At 40.0% G+C, this 22,378-nt stretch overlaps 1 long non-coding RNA gene across 3 annotated transcripts in view; it reads right to left on the reverse strand.

Annotated features, from left to right (window-relative positions):
* Nucleotides 1–21,130, reverse strand: part of LOC110149422 (uncharacterized) — a 55,802-nt gene extending 34,672 nt beyond the window's left edge. For all 3 annotated transcript variants that reach the window (XR_011491686.1, XR_011491685.1, XR_002317465.2), the window contains exons 1-2: nt 20,958–21,130; nt 6,590–6,680 (exon numbers count right to left, since the gene is read on the reverse strand). This is a non-coding gene — a long non-coding RNA (uncharacterized lncRNA). The remainder of the gene's footprint in view (nt 1–6,589; nt 6,681–20,957) is intronic.
* Between the last annotated feature and the right edge of the window lie 1,248 nt (nt 21,131–22,378).

Genomic DNA, 22,378 nt, shown 5'->3' on the forward strand with positions numbered 1-22,378 from the left:
TTTTTAGGGTTTTCTGTGTAGAGGATCATGTCATCTGCAAACAGCGAGAGTTTCACTTCTTCTTTTCCTATCTGGATTCCTTTTACTTCTTTTTCTGCTCTGATTGCTGTGGCCAAAACTATGTTGAATAGTAGTGGTGAGAGTGGGCACCCTTGTCTTGTTCCTGATTTCAGGGGAAATGCTTTCAATTTTTCACTATTGAGGGTGATGCTTGCTGTGGGTTTGTCATATATAGCTTTTATTATGTTGAGGTATGTTCCTTCTATTCCTGCTTTCTGGAGAGTTTTAATCATAAATGAGTGTTGAATTTTGTCAAAGGCTTTCTCTGCATCTATTGAGATAATCATATGGTTTTTATCTTTCAATTTGTTAATTTGGTGTATTACATTGATTGATTTGTGGATATTAAAGAATCCTTGCATTCCTGGAATAAAGCCCACTTGGTCATGGTGTATGATTTTTTTAATATGTTGTTGGATTCTGTTTGCTAGAATTTTGTTAAGGATTTTTGCATCTATGTTCATCAGTGATATTAGCCTGTAGTTTTCTTTTTTTGTGGCATCTTTGTCTGGTTTTGGAATTAGGGTGATGGTGGCCTCATAGAATGAGTTTGGAAGTTTACCTTCTTCTGCAATTTTCTGGAAGAGTTTGAGTAAGATAGGTGTTAGCTCTTCCCTAAATTTTTGGTAGAATTCAGCTGTGAAGCCATCTGGTCCTGGGCTTTTGTTTGCTGGAAGATTTCTGATTGCAGTTTCGATTTCCTTGCTTGTGATGGCTCTGTTAAGATCTTCTATTTCTTCCTGGTTCAGTTTTGGAAAGTTATACTTTTCTAAGAATTTGTCCATTTCATCCAAGTTGTCCATTTTATTGGCATAGAGCTGCTGGTAGTAGTCTCTTATGATCCTTTGTATTTCAGTGTTGTCTGTTGTGATCTCTCCATTTTCATTTCTAATTTTGTTAACTTGGTTCTTCTCTGTTTCTTAATGAGTCTTGCTAATGGTTTGTCAATTTTGTTTATTTTTTCAGAAAACCAGCTTTTAGTTTTGTTGATTTTTGCTATGGTCTCTTTAGTTTCTTTTGCATTTATTTCTGCCCTAATTTTTAAGAGTTCTTTCCTTCTACTAACCCCGGGGTTCTTCATTTCTTCCTTCTCTAGTTGCTTTAGGTGTAGAGTTAGGTTATTTATTTGCCTTTTTTCTCGTTTCTTGATGTAAGCCTGTAATGCTATGAATCTTCCCCTTAGCACTGCTTTTACAGTGTCCCATAGGTTTTGGGTTGTTGTGTTTTCATTTTCATTCATTTCTATGCATATTTTTATTTCTTTTTTTATTTCTTCTATGGTTTGTTGGTTATTCAGAAGCGTGTTGTTTAGCCTCCATATGTTTGAATTTTTAACATTTTTTTTCCTGTAATTGAGATCTAATCTTACTGCACTGTGGTCAGAAAAGATGACTGGAATGATTTCAATTTTTTTGAATTTTCCAAGACCAGATTTATGGCCCAGGATGTGATCTATTCTGGAGAAGGTTCCGTGTGCACTTGAGAAAAAGGTGAAGTTAATTGTTTGGGGGTGAAATGTCCTATAGATATCAATTAGGTCTTGCTGGTCCATTGTGTCATTTAAGGTTTGTGTTTCCTTGTTAATTTTCTGTTTAGTTGATCTATCCATAGTTGTGAGTGGGGTATTAAAGTCTCCCACTATTATTGTGTTACTATTAGTTTCCTCTTTCATACTCGTTAGTGTTTGCCATACATATTGCGGTGCTCCTATGTTGGGTGCATATATATTTATAATTGTTATATCTTCTTCTTGGATTGATCCTTTGATCAATATGTAGTGTCCTTCTTTGTCTCTTTTCAGATCATTTGAAAGTCTATTTTATCTGATATGAGTATTGTGACTCCTGCTTTCTTTTGGTCTCCATTTGCGTGAAATATTTTTTTTCCAGCCCTTCACTTTCAGTCTGTATGTGTCTCTTGTTATGAGGTGGGTTTCTTGTAGACAGCATATATAGGGGTCTTGTTTTTATATCCATTCAGCCAATCTTTGTCTTTTGGTTGGGGCATTCAACCCATTTACATTTAAGGTAATTATTGATAGGTGTGGTCCCGTTGCAATTTAGTTTGTTGTTTTGGGTTCACGTTGCACTTGATATTTTTAAAGCACTAGTGAACGTGTTTTTTTTCTTTTAAATAAAAGGGCATATTAAGTATGACAATTTCCAAATACACCACTTACAGGTGTTATATGAGAAATGTTTGGCAATTCTGGCTTGTAAAAGAAACTGCAGTTTTGGTTTTAAACTTTTGCAAATGAATGACAGAATTTATCTGTACCCTTTAGGTAGAACCAGATGTGTTGATTTGGTTCTGACTTATCATCTGAAAGATAGTCCATTGTTCAAAAAGTCAAAATTCTACACAAATATTCAAATTTATGATGACAGAGTTTTATTCTTAGGAATTACCGAGCTCTTCTCTCAGTCTCATGTTTTATGAAATGTTAGAGTTAATAGTAGCTGTTTTCAAAGATGTTTCTTCTACAGAAAAAGGCATTTCAGGTGGAATTTTAAAAACTGAAATATAACATTCTTCTGAAATTGAACTCTCATATATATAAAATGGCTTTCTGAGGAGGCCTTACAAATAGCTGTGAAAAGAAAAGAAGCAAAAAGCAAAGGAGAAAAGGAAAGATATATCCATTTAAACAAAGAGTTCCAAGCAATAGCAAGGAGAGATAAGAAAGCCTTCCTCTGTGATCAATGCAAAGAAATAGAGGAAAACAATAGAACAGGAAAGACTAGAGATCTCTTCAAGAAAATTAGAGATACCAAGGGAATACTTCATGCAAAGATGGGCTCAACAAAGGACAAAAATGGTAGGGACCTAACAGAAGCAGAAGATATTAAGAAGAGGTGGCAAGAATACACAGAACAACTGTACAAAAAAGATCTTCACGACCTAGCTAATCACCATGGTGTGATCACTCACCTAGAGCCAGACATCCTAGAATGTGAAGTCAAGTGGGCCTTAGGAAGTATCACTACTAACAAAGCTAGTGGAGGTGATGGAATTCCAGTTGAGCTATTTCAAATCCTGAAAGATGATGCTGTGGAAGTGCTGCACTCAATATGCCAGCAAATTTGGAAAACTCAGCAGTGGCAACAGGACTGAAAAAGGTCAGTTTTCATTCCAATCCCAAAGAAAGACAATCCCAAAGAATGCTCAAACTACCGCATAATTGCACTCATCTCAAACACTAGTAATGCTCAAAATTCTCCAAGCCAGGCTTCAGCAATATGTGAACCGTGAACTTCCAGATGTTCAAGCTGGTTTTAGAAAAGGCACAGGAACCAGAGATCAAATTGCCAATATCTGCTGGATCATCGAAAAAGCAAGAGAGTTCCAGAAAAACATCTATTTCTGTTTTACTGACTATGCCAAAGCCTTTGACTGTGTGGATTACAATAAACTGTGGAAAATTCTGAAAGAGATGGGAATACCAGACCACCTGACCTGCCTCTTTAGAAACCTGTATGCAGGTCAGGAAGCAACAGTTAGAACTGGTCATGGAACAACAGACTGGTTCCAAATAGGAAAAGGAGTACGTCAAGGCTGTATATTGTCACCCTGCTTATTTAACATATATGCAGAGTACATCATTAGAAATGCTAGGCAGGAGGAAGCACAAGCTAGAATCAAGATTGCCAGGAGAAATATCAATAACCTCAGATATGCAGATGACACCACCCTTATGGCAGAAGTGAGGAAGAATTAAAGAGCCTCTTGATGAAAGTGAAAGAGGAGAGTGAAGAAGTTGGCTTAAAGCTCAACATTCAGAAAACTAAGATCATGGCATCTGGTCCCATCACTTCATGGCAAATAGATGGGGAAACAGTGGACACAGTGGCTGACTTTATTTTTCCGGATTCCAAAATCACTGCAGATGGTGATTGCAGCCATGACATTAAAAGACACTTGCTCCTTGGAAGGAAAGTTATTACCAACCTAGACAGCATATTAAAAAGCAGAGACATTACTTTGGCAACAAACATCCATCTAGTCAAGGCTATGGTTTTTCCAGTCATCACGTTTGGATGTGAGAGTTGGACTAAAAAGAAGGTTGAGCGCCGAAGAATTGATGCTTTTGAACTGTGGTGTTGGAGAAGATTCTTGAGAGTCCCTTGGACTGCAAGGAGATCCAACCAATCCATCCTAAAGGAGATCAGTCCTGGGTGTTCATTGGAGGGACTGATGTTGAAGCTGAAACTCCAATACTTTGGCCACCTGATGAGAAGAGTTGACTCATTTGGAAAGACCCTGATGCTGGGAGAGATTGAGGGCAGGAGGAAAAGGGGATGACAAGAGGATGAGATGGTTGGATGGCATCACTGACTCAATGGACATGGGTTTGGGTAAACTCCGGGAGTTGGTGAGGGACAGGGAGGCCTGGCGTTGTAAAAAGTCGGACACGACTGAGCGACTGAACTGAACTGATATATATTATGGAAACAAAAACATAAATTTGCATGGAATGTTCCTAAGTTCAAAACAATGAAAAGATTTACTAAGCTATTCCTAATGCCTTCTCCTTGAGCCAACTTTGTGCTCAGTTTTTCTAAAAAAATCATCATTTCCTCAATGTCAATTGCCTTGCATTCTTATGAAACCTGCACTTAGCAAGGTATACACTCACTGACTTCTAATTGCCTACTCTTGCCAAAACATTCCTACAAAGAACTCAAGTGAGTTTGTGGAGTCTGAGTAGGATGGGAGTAGACAGCACTTCTTCTAAGGTGGTTAAGTAAAAATATCATGTAAGGGGAAAGAAATGAAGTTCTCTCAGAAGGAAAAACTGCTGTGTCCCTAGAGTGCTAGTAGCACCAGTCAGCTTTCTCTAGAAGTCTCCCAACGAGCTCATCAACTGTGAAGTCAGTAATAGCACTTAATGTACCAATGGCAGCTTTGACACTAAGCATCACTCATGGTGTTATTATGCCTTGTCCCCTCTCAAAGACCTTCTGAACTGTTCAAGAAAAAAAAAAGAAAGAAAGAAAATATGTGCTACCCCAAATCACAAAGCCAACTTGCTAATATAAACCAGCCTGGGGCCCACAAGAGCCTCTATATTCATTTTTATCAAATTGAAAGCAGTGTCCACAGGTTTCAAAAGGCCCTGTCAAAACCAAAGACTCAAGTCTGAAATACACCAATAGGCAGATACTGATGAGACCATCTCAGTCTTACATGCTGGTTTCAGAAAGCAAAAATCCCTATAGTACAGGCTAATACTACTCCTGTTTCTATATTTTTCTCTCCCCAAATCACATAGACTTTTCTGAAAACAATAGACAGAAGAGCATGCTTACAATAATGTGTTAAGTGAAAAGAGAAAAATGCAGACTTGTATACCTCTTCTCCAAGAACATATATGGTAGCAAGAAATGCACGTGGGTAGCTAAAGGTTGGAAGGTACATGGACAAACCAAAGACTGATTCATTAGAATGGTGGGGCTGTGATGATGCTTCTTTCATTGAAACTTTATGAAAATACTTTAAGATATTTTGTCCACACCTATTTATGAGCCTTCTCCTTTCTCTCATCACATTTTTACACTTTGGATGTCCCCTCAGTGGTCAAATTAGAGAATGTCTATTCCTGCTTTGAGAAATGAATTACATAGTCCTAGAATATATCTACGATAATAAAAAATCTGGCAAATGACAAAAACAGAGCAGTCAATCTTGATGATGATAACAATCAGTAATGACAATAAAAACACTTTGGGGACTGAGTTTTCAAATTAGCCAACCCTATTAAGCAAATAGGTTTCCCTGACAGCTCAGTTGGTAAAGAATCCACCTGCAATGCAGGAGACCCTGGTTCAATTCCTCGATCTGGAAGATCCGCTGGAGAAGGGATAGGCTGCCCACCCCAGTATTCTTAGGCTTCCCTTGTGGCTCAGCTGGTAAAGAATCCGCCTGCAATGTGGGAGACCTGGGTTCTATCCCTGGGTTGGGAAGATGCCCTGAAGAAGGGAAAGGCTACCCACTCCAGTATTCTGGCCTGGAGAAGTCCATGGACTGTATAGTCTATGCGGTTGCAAAGAGTCAAACACAACTGAGTGACTTTCACTTCACTTCACATTGAACAAATAATCAAGACTTCTGAAAAATTAAATTTAGGGTTAGAACATCTTGGTGTTCTCATAATAAAGATTCACATGGAAACCAAAACCAAAGTAGAATAATGAGCAGCTGAATATATAGTCCGTTCGTCTTTGGTCTTTCCCTGCTCTCTTTAAGACCCAAGCTAAAAGGTATGTTTGTGTTTGTCAAACAAGACACATGGGGTTTAATTAGCCCATTCAAGGGAGAATGATATATAAATTTATCACTTCCAGGGTTCAAAGTCGATACTATGCCATCAAAAACAGCAGGCCACCATAAATATAACCATAAATGACTGACAGGTGAAGAGGCATGCACAGTTAACAATGTACAACAGAATGGTGTGATTTTCAGGCCTTGTGAGCATTCTGTATTATTGACTATGCCACCATGGCCTTTGTGAAGGGACAGTTCTTACCGTGTTAATGGTCCCAAGTCTCCTGAGTCCTGGCTTCCAGCTTCACTGGGAGTGATCGCGGATCTTGAGGATACAGATGCAGGGATTTGGACTAAATAATGAAAATAACAGGAATCCCATGTTAAAAAATTCAGTGACTACACTGGGGGAAAGAGCAGTGTGAGACAAATTAGAACAGCCATGCCCAAATTAAAGCGCTTGTGTAGCCAGGAGAGACTGAGATAACAGAAAAAAAGAGGAAAGAAAAGGAAGTCAAGTGCATTTTTCATATTTTGGAAATTAAAATTTGAAATGAGTTTAGAGAGAATTAACTTAGAGATTCCAAGGCCATGTTCACCTTAACAAAGTAAAGTGGCGAATCAAAGCAGTTACCCAGATAATTCAAGGCAAATCTCTCTCTAGCATCAACTATCCAGATAATTCTAACTCTTCACTTTATTTTGTTAGTATAGATGTGACCTAGTAAAAAACAAGACGAGGTGTCTATAAAATTTTAAAAGATTATGAAATAAGTGATTATGAGCAATTTTAAACAGTCATGGAGAGTCAGCTAATCTGTTTTATGTCTGTATTTGGAGGGAAGTCTATCGTCCGTGGGTAAACTGCATGTGCTATGAGAGACTAAGTGACAGAGAAAAGGGTAAATATTGAACCCAGTTGTTTAAAAATCTCTTTCAAAACAAAGCAAAATGCCAGGCTGCTTTATTTTACACTTAGTAGTTTCATCACCTTATACTGTTTACTGTGCTTGGGAATTGTGTTCCTTCACATCTGGCAGCTCTAGCAAGCACTGTCGTGTGCACCTAGATGAACAGCCATTCTGCAGACAGGAGAAACAAGCTCACAGATCAAGGTCAGCACAGGCTGGAAATCTGACAGCAAGCATAAGAAAAGGAAAACACTAAAGAAAATGCAAATATATTTTTTTCTCTATCCTTCAAATACAAGTTAATGTCCTTCAGATAGACGCTGCACCCAACAGCTAAGGCGGCTCCAGGCCAGAGGAAAACGGGTTTTCAATATCACACATGCCAAAGAAAGAAACCTCAGTACACAGTGCAGATTCCCATTTGGTTTCAATCATGTGCAATTTCCTTTATTTCATAAGGTAAAGGGTTTAACTATTCTGTCCAAATCCTTTAACACAATGGCAGATCTGTCAAGACTTTTATGTGATTCTACAATTAATCCACTGATTACCCTCTGCAGTAAGTCAGAAGGTAGGTCAGAGAGATGGATAAAAATTGAAAATGGGGTCCACCCTGGCCAGGCCCTTTGGCAGAGATGCAGGGGTAGTTCAGAATTTGGTCATGGTTTAGGGATATTTCATCTGTTTTGTTCTTAAGGTTTAATTGCTGGCTTTATGCAGGTTAGGGGAGAAGATATTCTACTGTTGTGTTTAACCAGTGTTCACACTGCAGCAGAACTTCAAAGGCTATTTTGAGGCAAAAAGATAATTGAACAGTGTCTAATACATATCACTTGTCAACTAAGTAATAAAAAGGCTTGTCAGCTCCTCAAAGAAGCTCCATCACTCAAATATCCCACAGCTTACCTCTTTCATACCACAAAGAAGCTAACGAAACAATAGACATTTCATTGGTGTTTATGACACCATTGTTATACATATGATTTTACCGACTACAAACTGAGGTTTAAAATGCTTTTTCATGGTGTTTTAGTTCTGTGTGTATGTATTGAATGATATTCAGAAATAATTTATATGAATGTTATGTATAGCTTTTTATTTATATTGATATAAACACCATTTTATTGTAGATGAGATAATTTTTATTGTTAATTTAATTATGGAAATAAATGAAAATTTATTTTAATATAAAAGCCAATGATGGAATTAAAAGATGAACAATTTATAAAAGGAAATCTGATACTGTTTTTATTTGTATGTATTACTTTTAAAGTTTTTGTTTTACTACATTGGATATCATGTAGTTTTACAGACATACTAGGATTATTTTGAAATGTATGGAAAGCAAATGGATAAAGAAAAATAAAATAGCCTATCCATGAGTCATATACGGCTGACACAAGAAACATATTATGAACAAGTTACCTTCAACATAAATAAAACAAATAGCTCAATATCCAAACTCTGGATAAAATAAGGAAATAGATAATGAGTTGGAAGAAGGATGCTGTAGTAAAAATGCCAATGAAGCCAATATATACATCAGAGTCAAAGAAATTTATTTATTTATTTAGAGGTTTAGAAATTTTATTAGGTATCAAGGCTAGGGAATTTCTTCTACAATAATTTTTTTTCATTTATTTTTATTAGTTGGAGGCTAATTACTTTACAATATTGTAGTGGTTTTTGCCATACATTGACATGAATCAGCCATGGACAAAGAAATTTAAACATATTAACTGGCTGCTAATCTGTCAGCATTTTAAGTTTTCCTTCAAATTTCCCACTGAGCATTCTATTTTTCATCACTCTGTGCCTGTGGTGGTTATGAAATTCATAACCAGAGTCACAGGGTTTACATCAGCAGAGAGAGGTTGGGATTCAGCAATGGAAATGAAAAACAACATTTTTTTTTCTTCAAAATTTCTTGAATTTACCATGGGGTAATTCATTTATTTACATCATCTGATGTGAATAGCCAATTCATTGGAAAAGTCCCTGATGCTGGGAAAGATTGAGGGCAGAAGGAGAAGAGAGAATCAGAAAATGAGATGGCTGGATGGCATCACCAATGCAATGGACGTGAACTTGGGCAAACTCCAGGAGATGGTGAAGGGCAGGGAAGCCTGGTGTGCTGCAGTCCATGGGGTTGCAAAGAGTCGGACCAGACTGGGCAACTGAACAACAACATCAACACATTTAACAAGTATAAGATACTCTAATAGTAACACAATAGAGAAGGCTGACCAGGGCATCAGCCAATAAGCAGCAAATTGCCAGCAACTCTACAATCTGTCCTCCTATCTCCATCTGGCCCCTCAAATTCACAAGTAAATATACCTGAACCATAAGCCAAAGTACTTCTTAAAATAGAAAAACAAAAAGAGATGTAAAAGAATAGTAAACACTGGACATGGTACAGTCACTCTTTGTGACCTCATGGACTGTACACTCCACGGAATTCTCCAGGCCAGAATACTGGAGTGGGTAGCCTTTCCCTTCTCCAGGGCATCTTCCCAACCTAGGGATCAAACCCAGGTCTCCAACACTGCAGGTGGATTCTTTACCAAGTGAACCACAAGGGAAGCCCAAGAATACTGGAGACGATAGCCCACCCCTTCTCCAGCAGATCTTCCCAACCCAGGAATCAAACCAGTGTCTCCTGCATTGCAGGGAGATTCTTTACTAGCTGGGCTATCAGGGAAGCCCATGGTACATCACACGCAAATCAAATCTGAGAAAACAGTAACACAAAGCATTCTGAAGTACCTAGAGGGGGCTCCAGACAGACTGCCATACTTTGAAGCAGGGCCTCTGTCTCTCAGCGTTTATAATCCAGGTCAGAGTCATCCTAAACTGGTTCTTTCTTCTGCTGTGTATCAGCCTACAAAAGTAGATGCCAGAGTAAAAAGTGCATAACAGAGCTAAATGTATGCTTCTCTTGGATGAAACTGAAAATGATAAATGCATGGCAGCAGAGACCAGGCAAAATTCCTAAAGAGATATAATCATGGGTAAAAAGGATGAAAAACATAACTGCTCCATTTAGTAATTATTAATCCAGTACTTTTCTTTGGGTTGAAGGCTTTTTCCTGCCTCTACCACCGATATCAGAGTTTTCCTCACTGAGTTTCAGAAGAAACAGTCAAGATAAAAATTTTATAACTGGGATGTGGATTTTAAACAAAAATTCTGCCTGGTATTTTTTAGATCCCATGTCAGTTCTGGGAAGACATATTACTAGTTTGTGATGAGGGTGTGTTTATAATATTGATGGCTCACATTTGGGATTATACCAAATCCAAATTATTAAGGCATGTGAACAATACTTATGTAAGTAATGTTACTTAATTTTAATTTTCTTGGGCTTCCATTACACACATTAATTCAAACGAGAAAATTACACATGTAGAAAAATATAAAACAACAAGTCATTTTGAAGAGAGACATTCTTTTCCACTAAGAACACACTGCCTTAAAAGCACATGTGTGTAAGCCTCTGACAGTAACATCCTATGCTGGGTCTGTCTTTTTATAGGATAGAAACAAGTCAAAATACAGGTTAAGGGTTACTAGTGGAATTCCAGGGTGGGGGAGGGGAGCGGAATTAAATACTCAGGTTTCTTTTCTTTTTCATAACAAATTATGACTTAAAGCATTTGCCCCACATCTGAAACATGTAACATCCTATTTGACATGCAGCCACCTCACAACAAGGCTTTGTGAGTTTCCAGGAGTGAGGGTGTCATGGTCAAAAGCCAATTATCCACTTACTAGACACACCTTCCTCCCCAGGGGCAAACTGGACTCCCTAACAGACACATTATCTCTTTCAGGAGTGCAAAGTACGTTGTAAAGCAGTGAAGCATAATTTCCATGGTGGCCTCTAAAGCAGAAAGAGTTGATGCAACTTCGACTCTCAGATGGTATACCTATACCCTGACCACAAGCAAAACACATCTTTGCACATAGTGTTGGGCTCTGTTACTATTCAGCACAGGCTTAGAATACGCTCAGGTATTTAAGTCTATCTGTCATCAGAGGAGAAACTCCCTTTATGGGGATCAATAAGGTAGAAGAAGCAGGCTCTCTCATGTAACCCATGAGAATTCTGAAATGGCAGTTTCATCTTGGAAGATATGAATGCTCACTTTCCCAATTGTAACATTTAAACTAACAAAGTTCCAAAGTTTATGCATACAACAGAGGCAAAGACAGAACTAAAATAAGAAGTAAGGATCTATATCAACATTCACCTATCATAAAGTTGAAAGGATTGAAGGAAAAGGGGGCAGGGAAATGACAGAAAAGGGAATCACCACTGTCACCTCTGAATACAAAAGGGGAAAAAAAAAAAAAAAACCACAAGGAAGCCAATACGGAATAGCATGTGAAGAGTTAGCACACAACAGTGAAGAGTTAAGCCGTAACTGGACTGTCAGCTTCACTGAGAGCAGATACATGTTTACTCTGTTTACCCTTAGATCCTCACATCTAGAAGTCAATGCTCAATTAAGAAATGTATTCAGTGAATAAATGTTCTGCCTTTGGAAATTGTTATTCTATAGCTGTCAAATCTAAGAATTATATACCCTTTGGGACATTCCCACCAGCTATACCCGCTTCAAGAAAGCTCCTTTACAACACCACCTTGACAAGTCATCATCTAAACTACCGGCAACCCAGTGCTCATGTCAAAACCATTTCTATATTCCAGCAACAACAACAACAAAAATCTGACCTTTCTTCATCCTTTCAAGGACAGCAGGTGCTGGTGGTAATGAACATGAGAAGTTCTAATGAAGCTCATATACAGGGAACAGAAAAAGATCTGTCTAGTCATTTTCTTTTGAATAAACTTAAGGCATATTATCTGTAACTTTCTATCATGTATGTCCTATGCAGAAAGGCACAGGTGGCTCAGATGATAAAGAATCTCCCTGCAATGCTTGATCCATGGGTCAGTAAGATCTCCTGGAGAAGGAAATGGCATGGACAACAGCAAATATCTCCAAAGAAAAGCATTATGCTCACTGTCATGGGCAAATAAACTATGGCATCAGTCAAAGAGTAATGTACCAAGAGAATGCCAGGAGGATAGAGGGCAATGCAATTATGTTTTACTTTACTGAAAAATAATTTGTTAGAAAACATCTTTTTACCTTGGTCTCTCAGCCTTATAGTGGAAATAGTACTTAGCTTGTAAGTCTTCAAATTACATTCTTTTATCCTTTAAAGAAAAACTCTTGAGGAGGGAAGCAGGTCTGATGTCTATACAATTAGCATATCACACTATACAAACTGTCCTTAGAAAACTACTCATGTGGCATCTGGTTTGAAACAAGATGTAGGCTATTTCTACACTGCCACAACAAATTGCAGAATTAAAAATAAACTATTTTTGGATTGAGATAGTAGGGAAAAAAACATATGACAGATAGGCACTGATTTGGGAATCAAGAGTCCTGGATTCCACTCCGACACACTGCTAGTGGGAATGTAAGCTGATGCAGCTGCCATGGAAAACAGTATGGAGTTTGCTCAGAAAACTAAAGTAGAATTACTATGTGATCCAGCAATCCTAATCCTGGGAATACACCCAAGATAAAACTATAATCCAGAAAAATACATGAACCCCTATGGTCACAGCAGCACTATTAACAGTAGCCAAGAGATGGAAACAACCTAAATGACCATCAACAAATGAATGGATAAAGAAGATGTGGTACATATATACAATGGAATATTACTCCATCATTAAAAAAATGAAAGAATTCCATTTGCACAAACATGTGGGGTCTTAGAGATTATCATACTAAATAAGTCAGAAAGACAAATAACATGGTATCACTGAATGTGGAATCTAAAATAGGGCACAAATGAACCTATTTACAAAGCATAAATAGACTCATAAGAGAACAGACTGTGATTGCTAGGAGGAACAGGGGAGGGAGAGGGATGGACTGGGAGCTTGTGGTTGATAAATGCAAATGACTACATTCAGAATGGATAAACAACAAAGTCCTAAGGTATAGCACAGGAAACCATAATGCAAACCGTGTGATAAACCATAATGAAAAAGAATATACAAAAGAATGTCTATATGTGTATAACTAGTCACTTGGTTGTACAACAGAGATTGGCACAACATTATAAAACAACCATATGTCAATAAAAAATTTTTTAACTATTTTAGAACAGAAAAAGAATACTTTATAATTTCTTGACAAATAGTGAAAGCAACTGAGAGAAGATTTAGAAAGAATGACTTTTTCATTATAGTGTGCTTATTAAATTGTCTAAAGATGAGGAAAAAAAAAAAAAAAAGCAGAGTCCTGGATTTCGGGTCTCGCAGGCAGAAAAGCTCCACTTCCACTCCAGGTCTCTACTGCCTTGCTGGCATGAAGAGGGGCCTCAAAGGAAGACCACTAACATTTCTTCTAGATGTCATGTCTCCTATGGCAGGGTCTGCTATACTATCCCCACTCTCACTAAGGGAGAGAAATAGAGCTCTCCCTTCAGCAGACCCAGGCTTCTTATTTACTCTGACAAATATACACTCAGGAAATAATGGTAGTCCACTGCATCATTTTCTGTTTTCCTCCTAAAATGTTCTGGCCAGTCATTTTTCTAAAACCTTCCCACGACACTAACACTTACTAGTGTTAGTCGCTTCAGTCGTGTCTGACTCTTTTCGACACCATGGACTGTAGCTGGCCAGGCTCGCCTGTCCATGGGATTCCTCAGGCAAGAATACTGGAGTGGGTTGCCATTTCCTCCTCCAGGGGATCTTCCTGACCCAGGGATTGAGCCTACGTCTCCCACACTGCAGGCAGATTCTTTACACTTATTAAGGAGCAACTACATCCCAGGTATTGTTGAGTGTTTTATAAGACTAACTTCTTTAAACCTCATGACTGCACACTGCTATTCCCAAGTCAAGCATAGTGATCTGAGACCCTGAAATGGAGAGATATCACAGACCATTTTCAGAGTTCTGTTCAAGTCTGGGGTTGGGGTAAACCTGGGGTTGGGGACCTCTAGACAAAAGGCTATCTACCATTTATGTGGTACCTGACCAGTACACAGCAGATGGCAATGGCCTTACCACTCTGAGTATGTTAGACATCACTCATTTTATTCAGGTATCATAAAGGCATTCTTTTACAGGCTCCTTTTTATCCATTTGACCAGCCTCTCGGAATCAAGTGGTTTTCCTCTTCCCCACAACACCGCAGCACCCGTTACTTATGTCTTTCATTTCTCTCTCCTCTTTCTTCTTTTACCTCTCCTCTTTCACCTTTCTCCACTCCTCTTTCTTCTTTTTCAACTCCCCTTCCTCCTTTCTCCACTCCCTTTCCTTCATTTTCCACTCCTCATCATCCTTTTTCCTCTCCTCTTCCTTCTGTTTCCAGTGTCCCCTTTGCTGTGCTAAGTGCTATTTTTGCGCTGTAGCTCAGCTTTTAACTCACTTTTGTTAGACATCTGTTTCCTTTGAGTAAAATAAGAAAAAAGTGAATACACAAAATAACTTCTCTGTATTATCATTGTAAAAATCATTCAAAAGGAAATCAAGCTTGAAAGTAGAACTTTTGGGCAGTAAAAGATTGTACATCTTAGCCTCTGTTGAAGAATACAGTAAATTAAGTTTGATCTGATCTCCCTCTATATAAAATGATCCCTTTTCTCATACATATAAATATCTGAAAAAAATATAATGTTATAGTCTACTCTGACCTGAAGAATAATATCAACTTACTTTAGAAGAGGACTGAGCAACTGAACACATTTTTTCTATACAAGTTTCTTAACAAGTATACAAAAAGTAAATAATGAAAGAATCAAAAAGAACAATTATCATGATTTCCAATTTAGACAAGAAGGGACCCAGTCATCCTCACATCGAGAAAAGAAAATGGGCTGTCATAAACTCTAGAGACATGCCCTACTCAAATTTCTATGGCTCAGTAAGCATTCCTCCACTGAGCTTGGGCACATAGGGATTTCATTTTGTCCAACATTATACACATCAGTGAAGATAGCCACTGAAGACCTAACATGTTAATCTTCTTTTCCTGTAAAACTCCTCCTGAACTGACACAGTTAATTTCATCTCCATACAACCTTATCTCTATAAAAATTTTATTTGCATAATGAATGCAATATTGATTATCCTGGTACTTTCTCTTTTCAATGCAAAAGATGTTTGTGAACACATGAACTAGGAGATAACACCATGACATGTTCTTGGGAAAATTTATCTGAAAGAGATTTTTTAATCTTAATGGTGAGGATGATCCTAGTGGTGATGGTACCAGAATTTCAAATAAAGTGAGTTTGGAAAAAGACTCTCATCAATGATCAGTGATTATATTTGTCTCTTTTCTGCTTTCAATTGGAAACTAACAAATGGAAGCACTGAGAAATAAAGAACCCTTCTCCAACCCAAATGAATAGGAAATAGGCAATCTCCCAGAAAAAGAATTCAGAGGAATGAAAGTAAAGATGATCCAAAATCTTGGAAAGAAAATGGAGGCATGGATAGAGAAGATACAAGAAATGTTTAACAAGGAGTTTGAAGAATTAAAAAATAAGCAATCAATAATGCAATAACTGAAATAAAAAATACACTGAAGAAACCATGGTTGAAAAAGACACATGTACCCAAGTGTTCATTGCAGGACTATTTACAACAACTAGGACATGGAAGCAACCTAAACATCCATCAACAGAGGAATGGATAAAGAAGTTGTGATACATGTATACAATGGAATATTACTCAGCCATAAAAAGGAATGCATTTGTGTCAGTGTTAATGAAGTAGATAAAACTAGAGCCTATTATACTGAGTAAAGTAAGTAAGAAAGAGAAAAATAAATACTCTGTATTAACACATACATAGGGAATCTAGAAAGACGATACTGAAGAATCTATTTGCAGGTCAGTAATGGAGACAAAGACACACAGAACAGACTTAAGGACACAGGGGCATGGGAAAGGAAAGGGTGGAATAAGTGGAGAGAGTAGTGTGGAAACATATACACTATTATATGTAAAACAGACAGCCAGTGGGAATTTTCTGTATGACTCAGGAAACGCAAACCAGGGCTCTATGACAACCTAGAGGAGTGGGATGGGATGAGGGGTGGAAGGGAGGTTTTTAAGCAGAAGGGTGCATATGTTTACCTATGGCTGATTCATGTTGATGTATGGCAGAAACAACACAATATTGTAAAGCATTTATCTTTCAACTAAACATAAGTAAATTAAGCAAAAAAATTCACCAGAGGAAACCAACAGTAGAGTAACTGAGGCAAAAGAATGCATAAGTGAGCTGCAAGACAGAATGGTGGAAATAAACTGAAACAGAGCACAATAAACAAAAAAGAATAAAAAATAATGAGGACACTCTCAGAGACCTACAGGACAACATTAAACATAACAACATTCGAGTCATAAGGGTCCCAGAAGAGAAAGACAAAAGGAAAGGCCATGAGAAAATATTTGAGATTATAGTTGAAACTTCCCTAAAATGGGAAGGGAAATAGCCACCCAAGTCCACAAAGCCCAGGAGTCCCATATAGGATAAACCCAAGGAAAAACATGCCAAGACACATATCAAACTAAGAAAAATTAAATACAAAGAAAAATATTAAAAGCAGCAAGGGAAAAGCAACAAATAACATACAAGGGAATACAAGCCCAAAAGGCTACCAGCTGATCTTTCAACAGAAACTCTACAGGCTAGAAGGGAATGGCAGAACATACTTAAAGTGATGAAAGGGGAAAACCTACAACCAAGATTGCTTTTTCCAGCCAGGATCTCATTCAAATTCAAAGGAAAAATCAAAAGCTTTACAGAAAAGGAAAAACTAACAGAATTCAACACCACCAAACCCTTATGGCAGAAAGTGAAGAAGAACTAAAAGGCCTCTTAATGAAAGAGGAGAGTGAAAAAATTGGCTTAAAGCTCAACATTCAGAAAACTAAGATCATGGCATCTGGTCCCATCACTTCATGACAAATAGATGGGGAAACAGTGGAAACAGTGGCTGACTTTATTTTTCTGGGCTCCAAAATCACTGCAGATGGTGATTGCAGCCATGAAATTGAAAGACGCTTACTCCTTGGAAGGAAAGCTATGACTCACCTAGACAGCATATTAAAAAGCAGAGACATTACTTTGTCAACAAAGGTCCATCTAGTCAAGGCTATGGTGTTTTTCCAGTAGTCATGTATGGATGTGAGAGTTGGACTATAAAGAAGGCTGAGTGCCGAAGAATTGATGATTTTGAACTTGGTGTTGGAGAAGACTCTTCAGAGTCACTTGGACTGCAAGGAGATCCAACCAGTCCATCCTAAAGGAGCTCAGTCCTGGCTGTTCATTGGAGGGACTGATGTTGAAGCTGAAACTCCAATACTTTGGCCACCTGATGCAGATGAAAGGCTGTTGTTGAACGACTAGACGCGGGATTCTTGGCCTCCGGAGGAGACGAATTCAATCCGGGGCCAGAGACGAGGTTGGATCGCTCAGAGATAAAGTTTTATTAAAGTATAAAGGAGATAGAGAAAGCTCCTGACATAGGCATCAGAAGGGGGCAAAAGAGTACCCCCCTCTTAGTCTTTAGCTGTATGTTATATAGTCACTCACAGTCTGTTAATGAAAAGAATGTCATAAAATTTAGAATGGCACCAGATAATTCATCCCTGGCCATTAAACGATTGACTTGAATCTTGTAGAAGGGCAGAATACCAACAAATAGTTTCATTTACATAGATTAGGGGAACAATACCTGAGTAAGTAAGCTAGGCCATTTGGAGGAACCAACTTGAAGAAGAGTCTGGGGTACATTAACATAGCTTAAGACAATATTTCCATACGAAAAAGAAACGTTTTGGTTAACTCAAGGTTTGAGAGTAGTTAGCTTCAGGTGAGACCAGGTGTCTTGGCAACACAGCACTTTAAGAGAAACTTCCTTTTAAATTTGTATAGAGAAGGAAAGACATATCGCTGGTTTGTTTCTTCCTGCCGCTTAAGAGAGATAAAAATGTCTGGCACCTGCAGCCTCTTTTTTTCCATTTGGAGACCCCTGGCCTTCCTGCCTGTTACCCTCTCACAGAGAGCTGACTCATTTGAAAAGACTCTGATGCTGGGAAAGATTGAGGGCAGGAAGAGAAGGGGATGACAGAGGGTGAGATGGCTGGATGAAACCACCGACTCAATGGACATGAGTTTGGGTAGGCTTCGGGAGTTGGTGATGGACAGGGAGACCTGGCGTGCTGCAGTCCATGGAGACGATAAAAGTCGGATACGACTGAGCGACTTCACTTTCACTTTTCACTTTCATGCATTGGAGAAGGAAATGGCAACCCACTCCAGTGTTCTTGCTGGAGAAGCCCAGGAACAGCGGAGCCTGGTGGGCTGCCATCTATGGGGTCGCACCAACTGAAGCAACTTAGCAACAGCAGCAGCAGGAATCTAGAGAGATGGTACTGATGAACCTATTTGCAGGGCAGCAGTGCAGACGCAGGCATAGAGAACAGACTTGTGGACACATTTGGGGAAGGAAGCGTGGGAGAATTGAGAGAGTAGCATTGTACATACGTAAAATAGATAGCCAGTGGGAATTCGCCGTATGACACAGAGAACCCAATCTGTGACACCTAGAGGGATGGGATGGGGAGGGAGGTTTTTAAGAGGGAGGGGACATATGTATACCTATGGAGGATTCATGTTGATGTATGGCAGAAACCATTGCAGTATTATAAAGTAATCCTCCTCCAACTTAAAATAAAAGACTGTAAAAAAATGACAACTATGGAGTTTCTTCCACTTACTGATTTTTGGATCTATTCCAAATTATTCTGCACCAACCCCTGGGAGAATAGGAAAGCTCAAGAGACCACCTCGTAAAAGCTTTGGAAAGTACACATTACAGTAAATGAATGAAACTTTACATACAATGGAATGGCTTAAACAGGGGCACCAAAGGCAGTGTCAGTGCTGAACTCCAGAGGCTTTCCTGAGGGGCTTGCCAGTCAGCCTCACTAAATCTCCTGGCACAAGTAGCAAGGCTTGGGGACATGAGTTATGCAGCTTCCTGGGGATAATGCAGGTTTTTGCAAAAGAAATTTTGATGCTCTCAGTTTAAGAAAATAAGAGTCAGAGCTACCTGCTGCTAATTAATACTCATTTCACACACATAAAAAGCTGGTCTCTCATTTACAACTAGCAAGGGGTTAAAAGCAGATAAATCAAACTCACCTGTATGTCTTCCCCCGGTCTGATTGTCAACTCTCCCTCCCATCAACAAACCACAGCTCAACTCTACCCAGGCTTAGGAATACTTACAGTGGTCCTGCCAGAGCTCCATCCAGGCCAGGTCAGTAGATAGACTTTCATGATGCCTGCCTAGTTTGCCCCCTACAGAGTCCACGTTCTGAGTGTTTTCCAATAGTGACATCCCCTCAAACCTATCTGCATTGCCTGATCCATCTTCCTCTCCTCTGCATCTTAGCAGTTTTCTCTGGTGGTTTTCCAGCTTTACTATCACTGAGCACAACCCCCCTTCAAATCTTTTCTTTCTTTTCTCATCCTCCAATTACCCGTACCTGACAACAGAAATCTCAAAGTTCAAATCAGCTACTCCATGTACTCTGAACTCTATACCCCCATTCCCAACCCTGAGAACTTTTTTCAAATTTCCAGTCTCCTGATTTCCTTCTTTTCCCTGGTTCACCCGTATCTCCTTGTTTCACTATGACTCATCTCCAACCATCCTCCCAGATGTCTCAATTCTCACAACTTCTGTTTCAGCCTATCTTGGAGTTCAGTAAACTCCCATCCTTACCATCCAAGCAAACGAATCAATAGAAGAGCTTAAAACTGTGCCTGGCAAGTAATGAACACCAAGGAAAAGTTATCTCTTCTCTTCCTCCTCTTTTTCTATTATTATTAGTATTCCTATTTTTTAACCCTGTGAACTCTTTCCCCATCACTACTAATTCCACCCTAATTCAATAACTAAAACCATCACTCCAAGTTCACTGCAAATGATCTGAATCTTAAAAAAAAAGGGGGGGGGGGGGAAGGGGGAACGGAATTCCCCGGTAGTTCCATGGTTGGGATTGAGTGCTTTCACTGCCAGAGGCCAGGGTTCAATCCCTGGTTGGGGAACAGAAGATCCCACAAGCGCGCTGCATGGCCAAAACTAAACATTAAAAACTTTTAACAACAAAAAAACACGCTCTTAGCCAGAGAACAGATTTAATTAATGCCTTGCTGGAAGTGCATACCCTTCGACTTGGCGGGTAACAACAGCAACTACCAACTTTGCAGACAACTGAAAATACTCAAACAGCATCCAATTCCCCTCCTTTCCGAGTTAGCTCGTGGCCGGGAGGGGTGCAGCCCGGGACGCCCCTCCCAGCCCAGAAGGTGGGCACTCAGCTGATGCCACTAAGACTCTCTCTCCCTCCTCTGCGCTCGCCTCCTGGCTCAGCTGGGAGATCCACAACAGGGGGCTGCCTCAAGGGCGCTTTGGCCGCTTTCGGGCGCCGCACACAGGAGTTCGCGGAGGGCGCCGAGGCCAAGGTCTGGATGGGGCTGCCGTAGGCGTTTTACGGCCTGCAGCTCCAAAAGTCAAGGCCCCCGGCGCAGGAGGGTGGAGGAGGCGCGCGGAGGCGGCGGCCCGGGGAGTGCAACCCCCTCGCATGTACCTGGATGCGGGACCTCCCCTCGCGTTTACTGGACTCGAGCTGCTGCGGCGCTGGCCTTAAGCTGCGCCAACCGACGGCTCGGGCTCCTCGAAATCTGCACGTCGACTCTCTCCGGAGCCAGATGCTGGGGGCTCCAGGGAGCACTCAAACTGGGGCTCGCCCGGCCCGGGCCAGATCCTCTGCGTCCAGTGCTCCGCCCTGGCCACGCCCACCACACCCCCACCACGCTCCGGGCACGCCCTCTACGCCCCGCGCTCCGCCCCAACCACACCCTCCACGCCCCGGGCTCCTCCCTCCCTGGGCGCCCCCCATACTCGACCTGGGCTCCCAGGAAGCGGATGGCGCAGAGGACTAAGCACCCTTGTGCATCAACAGGACTCACCGAAGTGGCTGCAAAGGAAGGGTGTCAGTGTTTTGGGAGCTCCTGTCAACGTGCCAACAAGGAACAACTTTCACTCCCTGACAACTGCTTTAGGTTAGTTGAATAGAAGTAGAAAAGGCGCAGATCCAGCTGCCACACACAAATACTTAAAGATTTACCCTTAGTTTTGACCAGAGTAAAAAAATACATATTCAGCTTGCCTCCACGACATTGCTGCTTTGAGTCCTAGCTTTTAAAAGCCTCGGTAACAAAACACCGTGCATATGCTAAGTGAAATTAGTCAGTTCAACAAGGACGAATACTGCATGATATCACTTGTACATGGAATCTAAAAAATATGAGGAGCTACTGAATATAACAAAAGAGAAGCAGACTCACAGATCTAGAGAATAAATTAGTGGTTACCAGTGGGAACAGGGGGGTGTATTATAGGGTAGGAGATTAAGAGGTACAAACTATTATGTGTAAAATAAGCTACAAGAACATGGGGAATATAGCCAATATTTTATAACTATAAATGTTTAAATACCTTTAAACATTGTGAATCTCGATATTGCACACCTATAACATATAATGTGTAACCAAGCAAAACCAAATGCTGCCTTCCCAGGGACAGATCCCCTCACCCATATCCTCTGCTTTAGCTCCTCTGATAAGTGCCTAGATAGTAGCAGCTGATGTACATTTCCTGAGTTGTTTTACAGATGCTAAAACCCCCAGGTGGAAGATGCTAACTAGTTCACTACTCCATGACCAGAGTACATAGCCTCCAAGACTACTGGAGCCTAATATTGTTCAGTTGCTTAGTCAAGTCTGACTCTCTGTGACCCCTTGAACTGCAGCACACCAGGCTTCCCTGTCCTTCACTATCTCCCAGAGTTTGCTCAGACTCATGTCCATTGAGTCCATGATGCCTAAGGACAATGCCTAATTCTAAGGTTAACTCCTGTGACGCACCCTGTTACCTCCCCATTAACCAGACACAGAATTGTGCACGGGCTGGTCATGTACCCTTTGGCTTACCTCCTTCACCTTGCCC

Source organism: Odocoileus virginianus, chromosome 16 (genome assembly GCF_023699985.2).
Source record: "Odocoileus virginianus isolate 20LAN1187 ecotype Illinois chromosome 16, Ovbor_1.2, whole genome shotgun sequence".
Taxonomy (NCBI): Eukaryota; Metazoa; Chordata; class Mammalia; order Artiodactyla; family Cervidae; genus Odocoileus; species Odocoileus virginianus.